Source organism: Empidonax traillii, unplaced genomic scaffold (genome assembly GCF_003031625.1).
Source record: "Empidonax traillii isolate 1590-97213 ecotype Southwest subspecies unplaced genomic scaffold, ASM303162v1 scaffold318:size782537, whole genome shotgun sequence".
NCBI classification, from domain to species: Eukaryota; Metazoa; Chordata; class Aves; order Passeriformes; family Tyrannidae; genus Empidonax; species Empidonax traillii.
The window spans coordinates 392,256-404,637 of NW_020955511.1; the positions used below are offsets into that span (position 1 = coordinate 392,256).

The 12,382-nt window shown below is 34.8% G+C and overlaps 1 protein-coding gene across 3 annotated transcripts in view; it reads left to right on the plus strand.

Moving 5' to 3' along the window:
* The window catches only part of ZFPM2 (zinc finger protein, FOG family member 2), a 310,759-nt gene that overhangs the window by 81,375 nt on the left and 217,002 nt on the right, over positions 1-12,382 (plus strand). The window lies entirely within an intron of this gene.

A 12,382-nucleotide genomic window follows, 5' to 3' on the forward strand; every position in this document is an offset into this window, starting at 1 on the left:
CGTTAAGAATTATGTTAAAATTTGGAACAGGTTTAGAGAAGAGCCACTAGAATGTTGAAAGGACTGGTATTTTTAAAAAGTCTACATCCTTTTCCTATTTATTTTATCAAAGATATATTAACATTATATTAAAGGACAACCTGATTATGAACTGCTTTAAATTCAGAGTGAAAAATCTGATACAATGGACACCTCTTTCTAGCAAAGTATCAGAAGGTTGAATGGATGTTGAAGTGCCACAATTTGATACACAAAGAATGGATTTTAGTGCTTAAAAAGTCATTATTGGAGCATTTTATAAAAAGTCATTTATCTGTTGTCATTTACATTCAGGATGAGATACTTTCCTAGAGAACACGATCCAGTTCTGTGGCAAACACTGGACTTTTAAAATGAGATAGATTCCACTGGGGCAGAGGTTAGACTGGCTGACCATGATAATTCCTTTCAACTCAAATGAAATTAATAAATGAACATACTATATAAATTACTTATATAAATATTATACCATTTGGGTGCATTTATAATGAATAATTATTAACAGTCCTCCTCATAAGCAACTTCCAATTTTTATTTCTCCATTAACTGTATGTTAAAGCTATATTAAAAATGCTAACTTCTCTGTGCTCTTATACCATTATGCTGTAGTGATGAAATAAAACAATACAGTAGAAGACATCCTATACCTATTCTGTAATATATAAGGGAAAGTTCTTTCACTGTAGACACATGGGACATAACTTTCTAGTTCTGACTAAGCCAAAAAGCTTTTCAAGATCCACTTCACCATTCTATGTGCTCAATTCTTTTGACTTTCTTCCCACAATTCCAGTAACCAGAGAGTGTTTCAGCCACTGCTGAAACTGTATCCGGCTTTTAAGACAGAGAAATATTGTCTCTGTTAACAGCTGAGGAACTGAGTATAGGACATTTACAAAGGTGAAATTAGTGCCACTCAGAAAAGTCTTGTACTAAGGAAGAACTGGATCTCTCTCTTCTTAATTCACATGTACTATACCAGATTGTCTTTATTCCCTTTGTGAGCTCTTACTTTTCTAGCCATAAAGGAGCATAGCTTTCTTACAAAATCGTGTTGATTTTGAGAGTTGGATAGCTTGAAAGTCAGTCTCAGAAGTTCTTTTGAATTGTATCTGAATTCCTCTTGGAAAGTGAGAAGATGTGTTTTGTCCACGTGTCCAAAAACGGGAAAAAACAGCCCCCCAAAACAACAAACAAAAAAAACCCCCATGCAGTGGAAAATAAGATGTAAAACTCTGTCAGTTCATGGTAATTTTTTCTGTATTGTTTATATTCATCTCCACATAAAGGGAAAGTTCCCTGCCTGTAAAATTCTGCCTCCATTAAATCAATAGAACTTCTGCTATTAGGTCTAGTAAAGCAGTATGAAGTTGCAATCATGTTCCATCTCAGAAGACACATCATAACTCATATACATGTATCAGAGAACTGTTGAAAGAAGTAATAAGGGTAGGTAAATATAGCACAGTATAGTTTCTTTAAATTACTATTACAGGTTGGTGTTTTTCTTAAAAATTTATTAGAAAATTTAAGGAAAATATTAAACCGGAAACTAAAGAGCACTTTAAAATAATGATAACGTTGAGCTATGCTACTATTAATGTTTAATAAAATGTAGAAACAAGGTTTCATATGAATTCTAGTGTATTGTTTTAGGGAGATGTAGATCAGAAATGTTCTAGTACACATTGGACGTGCCAGGTTAACATTTTTACCTCCTATAAAAGGTAGTTCGAAAAGCTTTTCTGAATAGTTTCCCTGTAACCATTCATGAGAATCACTGCAAATATGTATTGATTTTTGGGTTTACTCTGCATTATTAGTAATACAATAAACAGTTTGGGTTACAAAGCAAAATTGTATGGTATAGAATGAAATGGTTGGTAGACCACTGCAAGATGGAAACAGACATTAAGGATAGTCTTTTTTTCCCCTTTTCTTTCCTGTTTTTCCTCTTCTTTCTTTCTTTCTTTTTTTTTTTCCTCTTTCCTTTTTTTTTAAACCAATCCTAAGAAGGACTTGGAGATTACTGTCCTGATTTTGTTTCTTTTTTGATTGGAGAAATGTGGTAGATATAAGATCTTGGAAATGCTATTTGATGTAAATTAACAAAAATCCATGAAACATAGTTAACCATAGATATAGTCTGACAGTAAGAAGAATATTGTGAAGAAGCAGAGGAAATCATAGAATGACTGTGTGTTACTCTGACAGTGAATCGGTATTATCTCTGCTATCAGATAATGCAGTTATCATTAATTTTCACATTTGCATTTCAATCTTTGGAAGGAAATGACTCTTGCCGGATGAAGATAAGAGCTCTGTACCACTATAATGAACCATCATTTTATCCCGATGCTTTGTATCCATATGAAAATGAGGCTGGGTGGTGTGGTATGTGAGGAGGGGGGGGGGTCATAGAAACATTATAACAAAGTGTCAAAAATCACTACAGACTTTTGGAGCCCTTAATGAAACAAGAGGCAGTCTAAATAAATCTTCTGTAGTGAAGTGGATATTGGATTAAAAGCAGAGAGCTGGGTTTCCAGGCTCCAGGGGTTGGAAGGGAACCTTTTAGAAGCAGGGGAGGATTTCTGTGGATCTTGATCTGTCCATCACCAGTTTGGAATTAGGAGGAGGCTATGTGGACATCAAAAAACAAAAATAAGGGTCTGAGAATCATCAAATTAACCCTGGCAGTCTAGGTTCTACTTTGACACTTGAATTCTATTAAGGGAGGTTTATAAATGCTAGTGGACCACTGTCTTCATGGTTTGACCCTATATGAGCCTGAAGGGTGAGAATGTGAGATCGACTGGATGCATTCACATGGAAGTAGCAACTAGACCTTTGCTGAGTTTTGACTTTCATAGGAAAGAGGTTGTTGCGTGACCTATTGAGCATGTGGAATAGATGGGGAGAATTTTCACTTATAGTCACCTGGGACAAAATGAAATTATTCCCGTTAGCCAGAAATAGTGGTTACCAAAGCTTTAAGGGAAAATCCTCGGAAATCATATGAACAAGCAGTAATAAATTTTGAAAAGTAAGAGATACATCCTGTTATGATGACACTTGTTATGGTGATTTCCGTAGCGTCCCTTTCATGATTCAAGGTGCAAATATGGTAGGATTCTGTAAACCTGGAAATACGTGTTGCCTCATTTGACTTGCAACTTAAAATATCAAAAAGGAGTGAGTTCATCACTGAATACTGGAGCCCTTGTCAAGCATTCCAACTGTTTTGTCAGTTGGGATGCCATTTCCTTATCATTGTATCTCACAGTTAACATATACATGTGAATTTAAATTTAATTTCAAAATCAGTTGCTATAGAAATGAGCCTAGTTTAGAAGTAACATTTTCTAGCATATACATTTCACATGTGGAGAACTTTTATTTTATTTAAACAATTAGCCTTTTAGAATATTTTCAAATGCAAAACATTTTTTTCCAAGTCAAAATGCTTCAAAAAAGTGAAAACTATCTCGAATCTTCAAGTCTATTAGCTTTTCATTTGATGGTATTCATTTACTATTTCTGGTCCTTTATCTACTCATCAAATGTTTATGTGATATAACAAGGCTTTTAATTTTCAGTGTGTTAGGTGTAAATTGTTCTTTGGAAACCGTCTTGATCTGCAAGTGGGCAAGTTTCTAGACTAGTGTCATGGTTTGGGAGCAGTACTCCCTATAACTGAGTGACCTCTCTCCCCACGCTCACTCCCCTCTCCCCTTTGATGGGTGATACAAAAGACAGAGATTATGGGTCAAAATAAAACCAATTTACCAGAAACAGCAATGAGAGAAGAAAATGAACAGTCACAGTAGCCATCCTAATAACAGCAGTGTAAAAAAGAGAGGATGTTTTACAAGCAAAATGCTGATTGACGCGGTCAGATTCCGAGACAAAGAACAAAGTGGCCAGTGGACCCTCCATGTGCCACCTTTTCTTCCTGCCCACAAGCCCCTCCTTCTCTCAAGTGAAAATCCCTTCCTTCCAGCTGCCGGTGATGATATGGCTGGTGTAGAATAACAACCTAGACATGTCTATATGGCTCCAGGCTCTGTCCCCTCACAGATAATGCAAAAACTTAAACCTGCTCTTGGCCACAACCAGGCCAACTAGGTAGACTTGAAATTGATCTGGTATCTTCCTAAATTCTTTTGTACTTGTGTATGTCCAGCATGAAGCAAGAACATTGGCCTAACTTGTAAAAGGCATTGACCTCCGAGTGAAAGGTGATAGACATTAGAGATGTATTCTATTCTGATTGGCATTTATGTTTCAAGCACAAAAGACTTCTTGTTCACTGAAAAAAGTTGATAGCTGAGAAAGGCATGTGCAAGGGAAGAATGATCAGATTCACTAGGTACTTCGCTTTGGACATGATACTCTATATAGTGGATATTATGTAAAGTACAAATCCCCGTAGGTCACAGTGAAGGACTCCTAGTCTGTGAAATTCTGCAGGGAATCAATGAACATCTGCATTACAATACATTGTTTCTTGTAGTTTCATGCACCGAGGGACCTGCAGAGGCTGGCAGAAAGCTTTGCACTTTTCAGCTGTCTTCACTGTAGTTTGGTCATAAAGGCAGTATAACACCCTGGTAATTGCAGAGGACTGGGAAACAATGTCTGGTTTTGGAAGCAGGTGGGGTGAGAATCAAAAGGGACGTGTAATTGGTCCACAATTATTTTTTCTTTGTTTTGTTTTTCCCATAAATTCAGCTAAGATTATTGCATGCGGAATACTGCATAGCAACACCAGCGTGAACAATTGAAAGAAGGATATGTTAATATATTGGACTATATGCACAACATTATGTTATTTAATGTGCAAAGATTTAGTCCAGTACTTGGATGCAAACACCTACTGAGAGATACCAGTGACTTTGTTTCTTAAATTGACAGGTTTCAGTTGGCTTCAGTGATGAATCCTGTGTTCAGCATATCATTAAAGAAAATATTTTGATTGTAAAGGTACATTTTCATCCTAACCCTTCAAAAATGTTTTATTTACTCTCTCTTAAAACATCATAACATAAAAATTGGAATAATATAACTAAAACAACAAAAAAATTGTCACTGAGTAACATTGTATCTCCTTTCAAAATAACACGCTTTTGCTAAGAGTAAAATTAATGTGGGACATGATACTAGTATTTACATAATTCAGAAGGGTTCAGAGTCAGAAAAAGATATGGGACATTGGAGTTGTAGAACTACAATAGAGTCCTAAGGGCAAAAGTCATCTCTCACTTCTGGCCTTGACTTTCTCAGTGTCTGCGTTTAGCTCAGTGAGACCAGCTGAGCACACATTTGGTTTAGATTTAATGGCCACATTTCATTTTTCAGGGTGCTTTACCATTGCAGGCTTGAAAGTAGGATATGGATAGAATAGAGTTCTTATTTTCTGATTTAGGCTTCAGACAAGGGTATGTGTAAATGATCTTTGTAAAATGCAATAATGGTCATCATACAGAAATGCTACAATAAACTTTTTCATGCAGTCACTCAGCACGTGTTCACCAACATGGCAAAAGTAATCTTGGTTGTCTAAATAGTGTCAGAACTCATTTTTATCTCATTACAAAACGTGTGGTTCTTTAAACATGTTTTAATGGGAGTCTGTGAGAAACCCCAAAATTAAATATTCAGAATTATGGGCCAGGGTTAAAACTAGTATCATATTTGGGTAAGCAGAAGTAACAATGATTAAAGCCTATGTTTGGAAAGCTGTAACTGTACAATGACGACTCTTCTCAGTTTTTCCTGCAGTCAGTTGATTACCTTAGACCACCTTCTAAAATAGCTATGTAGAGGACATTTGGTTCCCACCTCCTCTTCCCCTAGTAAAGATTTCAGAGCTTTCTAAATGTACACTTTAATAATCAGGCTTGATTCCAAAAACTATTTTTAACCTATAGCATATTAAATCATATTCATGGGTAAGATGCTTGCATATGTCTGTTTGGCCAGTGTGGGCAGCCAGTCCAATGTGTATGTTGCATCTTTTATGACACATTACAGAAAAAATTAATCAAATTGTCCCATTATACCCTATTCTTTCTCTTTGCTCCCCTTTGTCAGGAGTATTAAGCATCATATTCAAGCTGGAAACCTTGACAAGCCATATTTGACTTCACAATATTTTTGTGGTTTAAAGATAGAAAAACTTTACAGGACTTTACATAATTTTGTCTTGAGTATTGCCGAATTACACATGGGCTTATTGCTTGTTATAAAACAATATTATCTGATATATTTCAAAGATTGGGATAAAGCTGTAAAAATTTTACTTAGAGAAAATACTTAAGGTGGTCTTGTTCAGGTCTGTGCTGGTCTGATTTCTTGGCAATATAGTTGCATTGATTTTCAAGATGCTACCACAATGATGGATTATCGTGGATAATTTAGAAAGATAATACAGTGCATATACTAGGGACATACAGTTCCAGAGTGTTGTGTATATTCATTTTGGGCTGGGTGGTTCTTAAAGGAGACTGAATTTCAAATTACATCATTGCATTAAAAAAGCCCTTCATTAAGTTGTTTGAAGTTTGACACTTACAATGTAGTGCCAAAACTACTAATCAGTTCATAAATCTTTGGCTTGCATATATAAATAAATACTGGTTCTCATAAAACAAATTCAACTATCTGGACAGCATTCATGATAAGCATCCGCTGAGATTTTTCTTAAGGTGACTATAGTCCAGTTTTCAAGGTTTGTGTAATGCAACATTGTAAATGCTTTGTATTGTTTGTTAATGTCTGATAAAGTATGTAAAATTTTAAATTTTATTTACTTAATACTTTTAATATTTTGATTTCTACTTTACCATTTTTATTGACCTTTTCAGAGAAAAAAACCAGTTTTTTCCCCAATTACAGAACTGCTCAACATTTGATATTGAGTTGTTTTTCTAAGTTATTTATTGGATATCAACTTTTCATGGAAATTTTCTGTAGGAAGTGCTCTCTAAATATGTGACTATTTCTAGCAGCCAAAAAGGAAAAAAACCTACAACAGAACAACAGATATTTTGGTGTGTTGCATTCTGATAAGAGCTATCATTTAGTTTAATTACTATATCCGTAACACTTTAGCCATCAAATTTGCAGCATCTTCCAAGGAAATTTTTTCTCTCATCTATCTATTTTGATAGTTACAACTTATTCAAGTTTTTTTTTTTTCTCTCTATACTCACACCACAATATGTGAATCATCTGGAATCAAAGAATGTTGTGATAAGGTGGTTGACAGGGATGTAGGACTTAAAATGTGTGCCAGAGAACATCTTCAGGGGACACTGAAGAAGTGTCCTTGCATATTGGTATGGTACCTTTAAATATGTGCTGCAAAGCAGTGGGCAGCCAGGAGTTCTGGAGTCTGTTCTACATGATGCACGAAGTAAGCTTCAGGTTTCTTTTATACTTTTCTGTAGAAATGCCTCTGATTTCAGGAAAATCAATCTCCTTGGATTCTACCTCTTGTCAATATATTCTGCAATGTCATATACATATTGACAAGCATGATGTAATAGATTAGTCGCTCAACTGATTCATTTGTCTGACATTGTTCGGTGTTCTACATATTGGGAAGCTCAGTCAAGAAATTAAATACTTTATAGTACTAAGAAACTGTGATCCTCCCTGCTAAAGAGCCTTTTGCCATCTCCTTGCTTTTTTTTTTCCTCATAAAAGAGACAAAAAATGGCTTGAATTTGTTAGAAAGCACATCATATTAGTTTCACCATTTCTCAGCTTCTGGGATCATTGCCCTATAAAAATGCTATGTGTGTTTCCCAAAGCTTGGACATATCATGATGCTTATCTAAAGAGAAAAATGATATATTTTTAAAAGAAAAATGCTGACCTAGTTCGTGAGGCTGAAACCATTCATTAATTAGAAGTCATAATTGCAATTACATGGTAAAATTAATTTATCACGAAAATAATCCTATCAGTTTTCCTTTTTGGAAAAATGGAACCAAATGATTTTAGCAGCCCGTATTGCTTAAGGGTGATATTACAGTGATATTGGGTTAGAGTGAATAAAGTAATCAAGTTCTATTTTCAAGATCTGAAATTCTGAGACTGTGTGATAGATAGTTTATATATTATACGAGATTCACTTGAGTTGTAATTTTGTAATTACATATAATATATAAAGCATATATGCACAGATAAAACCATAAAAGGAAAATAGTGTGCTGAAATTTAAAGAGTGAATTGAAGATAACGCAGCACATAATATATAGAAAAATTTGTGTAATATGGCAAGTATGCTGCTGAGAATGCCTTTTCTACTCTCAGGCTATTTAGACTACCTTGATATTCAAATCTTAATGTACATTAAATGGAATTTAAGGAGGTCCACCTTGCTGGACCTCAGGCAGACTTAGCAAGTAGTGATCCTTGGGGATACCACTTTACGTATATATTTGCAAAGATGTTATAGCCATGAAATACAGTCCTTTGATGACATCATAACTGTGAAATATGACTTTATTTTGCTCACCAGCAGTAAGAGCTTTGCTTTATCTATATTAAGCAGTCTGTATGCATAAATAAAGAACATCAAATACTGAAGCTGACTGCTGTAACCTAACATGGCCATCTTCACTCTCTGTGATGCCCTATGGATGTCGGGGGACTATTTGTAGAGTAACTTGCTGTCAAATGTCACTAAGTTTAACACAGTCTTCTCTCCAGAAATGGTAATAAGTGTTGTGGATACTGTTAGACAGCTATGTGTCCAAATTCAGCAATTTTTTATGCTTTTTCAAATTTTACCAGTGGGCAGAAATTTATTATTTTATGTCAAGCTATTCAAACTTGGTCTTTAAATTTAAGGATCTCAAAATACATCATTAATGTTTCTTGTCCTGTTGAAGTAAATAGAAAAGTACACATTGATGCCAATGGAGTTAATACCTCGCTTGTTAATGGCTAGTTAATGTATGAATACATATATAATTTACACAATAGTCACAAATGCACTTACTTTTTAGGAGAAAGACTGTTAGCCACAGTCACCAGAAGAGTGTTCATCTGCCTGCACTTTGTTATTAATGGAAGATAAGAACAAGAGCACTTTTAAGTATTTGAAAATATCTTAGGTCTCCAAGAAAATGACTTCATAGAACAGTGCAAGAAATCCATGCATAAATCTATCTGTCCAGACTAATCTGGCAATTGAAGATAGAAACAGTAAGTCTTTTTTTTTTTTTTTTTTTTTTCTTCCCCTCCAGGTAGTAAGGAAAAAAACAATAATCTACTTTTAGAAGAATTCTTTGGTCCTCTAGGCTACCATCTTGCAAAGTATTTACAAACTTTTAATTTAATGCATGTGAGCATACCACTAAACAAAGAACTACCTGCATGCATCAAGTTAAGCACATATGTATTTGTAGGACTGTGGCCTTAGGTCAAAAGCTCTTCCAAAAAGGAGCTGCCTTTATCGCTGAGTACTTCCTACGTACTCAGCAAACTGCTAGCTTGCATAAATTAAAAGGGATGCAAATCAAAGCAATGCTAAAGGCTCCTTTTCACTCCTCTGGAAATGTAAAAGGGCCTTAAAGGTGGAGTAAATTACTTCAGCAAGACACAGAAGTCTGAATACAATTAATAAGGACTTCAAATTGTAGCTTCTTCAGTTTTGTAATTACAGAACACTGTTTCATGGATTTGCTTGATTTTCTAACTTCCTGTTTTGAAACATTTTTTATTAAAATACTTATTTGAATATAGGATGTTTTGACTCATAGATGCTTCTTAAAATGATTTGTTTTTCTTTTGAGAAATATGAGCTAAATCTTGAGGCTGCTGTTCATTTCATAGCCACTTCATTGTCAGTGAAGGGATATAACATAATATGTTAATTTTTCTAACTGATAACTCACTTGGATTCTGCAATCTTTTTTTTTTTTTTTTTAATTTTACAAACCCCATCATATTTTATGGCTTTGATTACATCTTAGGATACGGTCTTGTGGTGGAATACTGCACAAGAACCTTGATCTTGTTTTATTTTCCAGTGGTATGATTTACTATAATTGTATATAGTAATAAACCCCTATAAATAATTGAGAGAAGAAGATGCTTAAATGTTGCTCAGGGATAGAAAAGGATTGTAATACATAATGTCCAAAACGTTCCTAAGGACAAATATTTTCTTAAGGGAAGTAGTTAATATTTTCTTTGTTTTTTTACAGGTTTGTTTTGTTTTTTTTTCATAAAAAGTGACATAAATTTGAATAAAGGACTATCCTAAAATACTCTTTGTGAAGCATCAATGGCTCTTAGTTTCTCCTTCTGAAAATCAGTTGAATCTAATGCCCATTTGTTTAATTATTAGCTAATTCCAAGGAGTATTTTAGAATTATGACTGTTGCTCAATGATTTTCTCCAGCATCAGCTGATAAACTAAATCATATCTTGGCAGTTAATGGGAATAAAAGAAAATATGTCTTTTAAAGCTCCTATTTTCTCAATATGAGTTACTTAATTGTGGCACATCCTATCTGTATTTTCATCGACTTTATTCTTCAAATTTTCTTTTATACAGACTCTTCCTACTCTTCACCTTTTGCCTTCCTTATACAATATTTGTAATAATTAAACCAGTCCGTATGTACTGGTTTTTATTTACCTTATAAGTGTGCACTGTGACAAAGAGGGCATGAGATTATTTATGTGAATAAATTTGCTTCATATGAGCTTAGTATCTAAGCTTATATATGCTTCACTCTCATTATAGTGGCCTAGTGGTAGTTCCCTATTGTATCTGTCATCTCCACCTCCCTGCCTGCACTTGTGTTCCCCTTCCTTCATGCACACAGATGGTCACAGCACAGTAGCTATTGAGGTGACAGTCCAGCAGTGCTTAGTGGAGTAAAAGTCTTTACATTTTGGTTGCTTAAAAACGATTCACAAAAAACGTGTGCAGCAAAAAGGCAGTTTCCCCAATGTACTCATACATATGCTGAAGAAATGTAATTTTTCCTTGTCAATTTTTTTTCCTCAATAAATAAGAAAGCATTCTGTTGTTTCTTTTCCCTTTTGATCGTTCATAATTTCTGATCATCTCCTTTTATATTCTTGGTCTGATTTTGTTCATGCTATTCATTTTCACTCTACTCTCTATTCATTCTCTTTCTGTCATTTATTTCCTTTGATTCTCTTAAAGTCCTTTTTCCATGTGGTGTGTGTCTTTCATGCATTATAATCATAAAATATTTCTGTTTTCTCTTCAAGGACTCCAAATTTATTTACCTGGCTTTCTAAGTTTGGATACAGCATTTCTTACATCGTTTGTCAAGGAGAGTATAGAGAGAAAGGAGCACACTATTACTTCTCTTAACTTTGCTGTATTTTCAAGGAGTATCTGCTGGTGTTCATTTGATTATTTTTTTTCCTCAGCTATGTGTATAACACATGCATAGGTATCATCAATTCAATGAAAATGCCACAGAGAAAATGAATTTTATGAAATTGGGAGGAAGTTTGCAGCAAACAGTGGATTATATTGGTGTTATATAGCTATCTCATCAAAAGGTAGCAAATGCGCAAGACCTTTTGCGCTTTTCAATTTGAAAGAAAATGATTTCATTAGAAAAAAAAGAACCATCACTCTGGATGTTGGAGAATGCCAGAGCCTGATGAAACCAGCTGAAGAGACAAACTGAGTGTACGGATGCAGATTAGCCTTCAGAAGATGAGGGTGTAAAAGGGATTTAATGGTAGGATGGATTATAGAAATCCTTGTAACAATGTTAAATAATTATAGTTCCAGCCGAGATCAAAGCAGTGCTGATTGAACCCCCTCAAGCTGTTAACACAGAGTATCTTGAAGAAAAAAAAAAAAAAAAAAAGGAAAAAACCCTCTGAGATTGGTCAGTCTGCGCTGACAGTGTCCTCTGATCTGGGGAAGTTCTGGCTGTATTGAAGGTACAACTTGTGGGGGAGGGAAAAATAGAGAAAAGGATTTATCAGTTTGAGTAGCCTCTTTAGATGAGGGGGTTGGGTTTTTTTAAAGGAGGAGGAAGGGGTTATTACAATCAATGTTACTGGAGTTTACACACCCTCTGAATTTGCAGTAAACTTGTACACAGTTGGCTTCTTTCCATATTGGAAAAAGGATTAAATTTCTTTAGCAGAATTCTGGTCTGTAAAAAAAATTATTAAACTTTTTTTTCTTTAATCTCCCCCCTACACCTCTCCCCTTTTAGACTATGGTTCCTATTTACATACCTGCCCAGCAACAATTATTAGTAGTGATAACTGGAAGAACGCCTTTATAGTTGCGATTTTTAGCTGCAGGCAGGGAGTA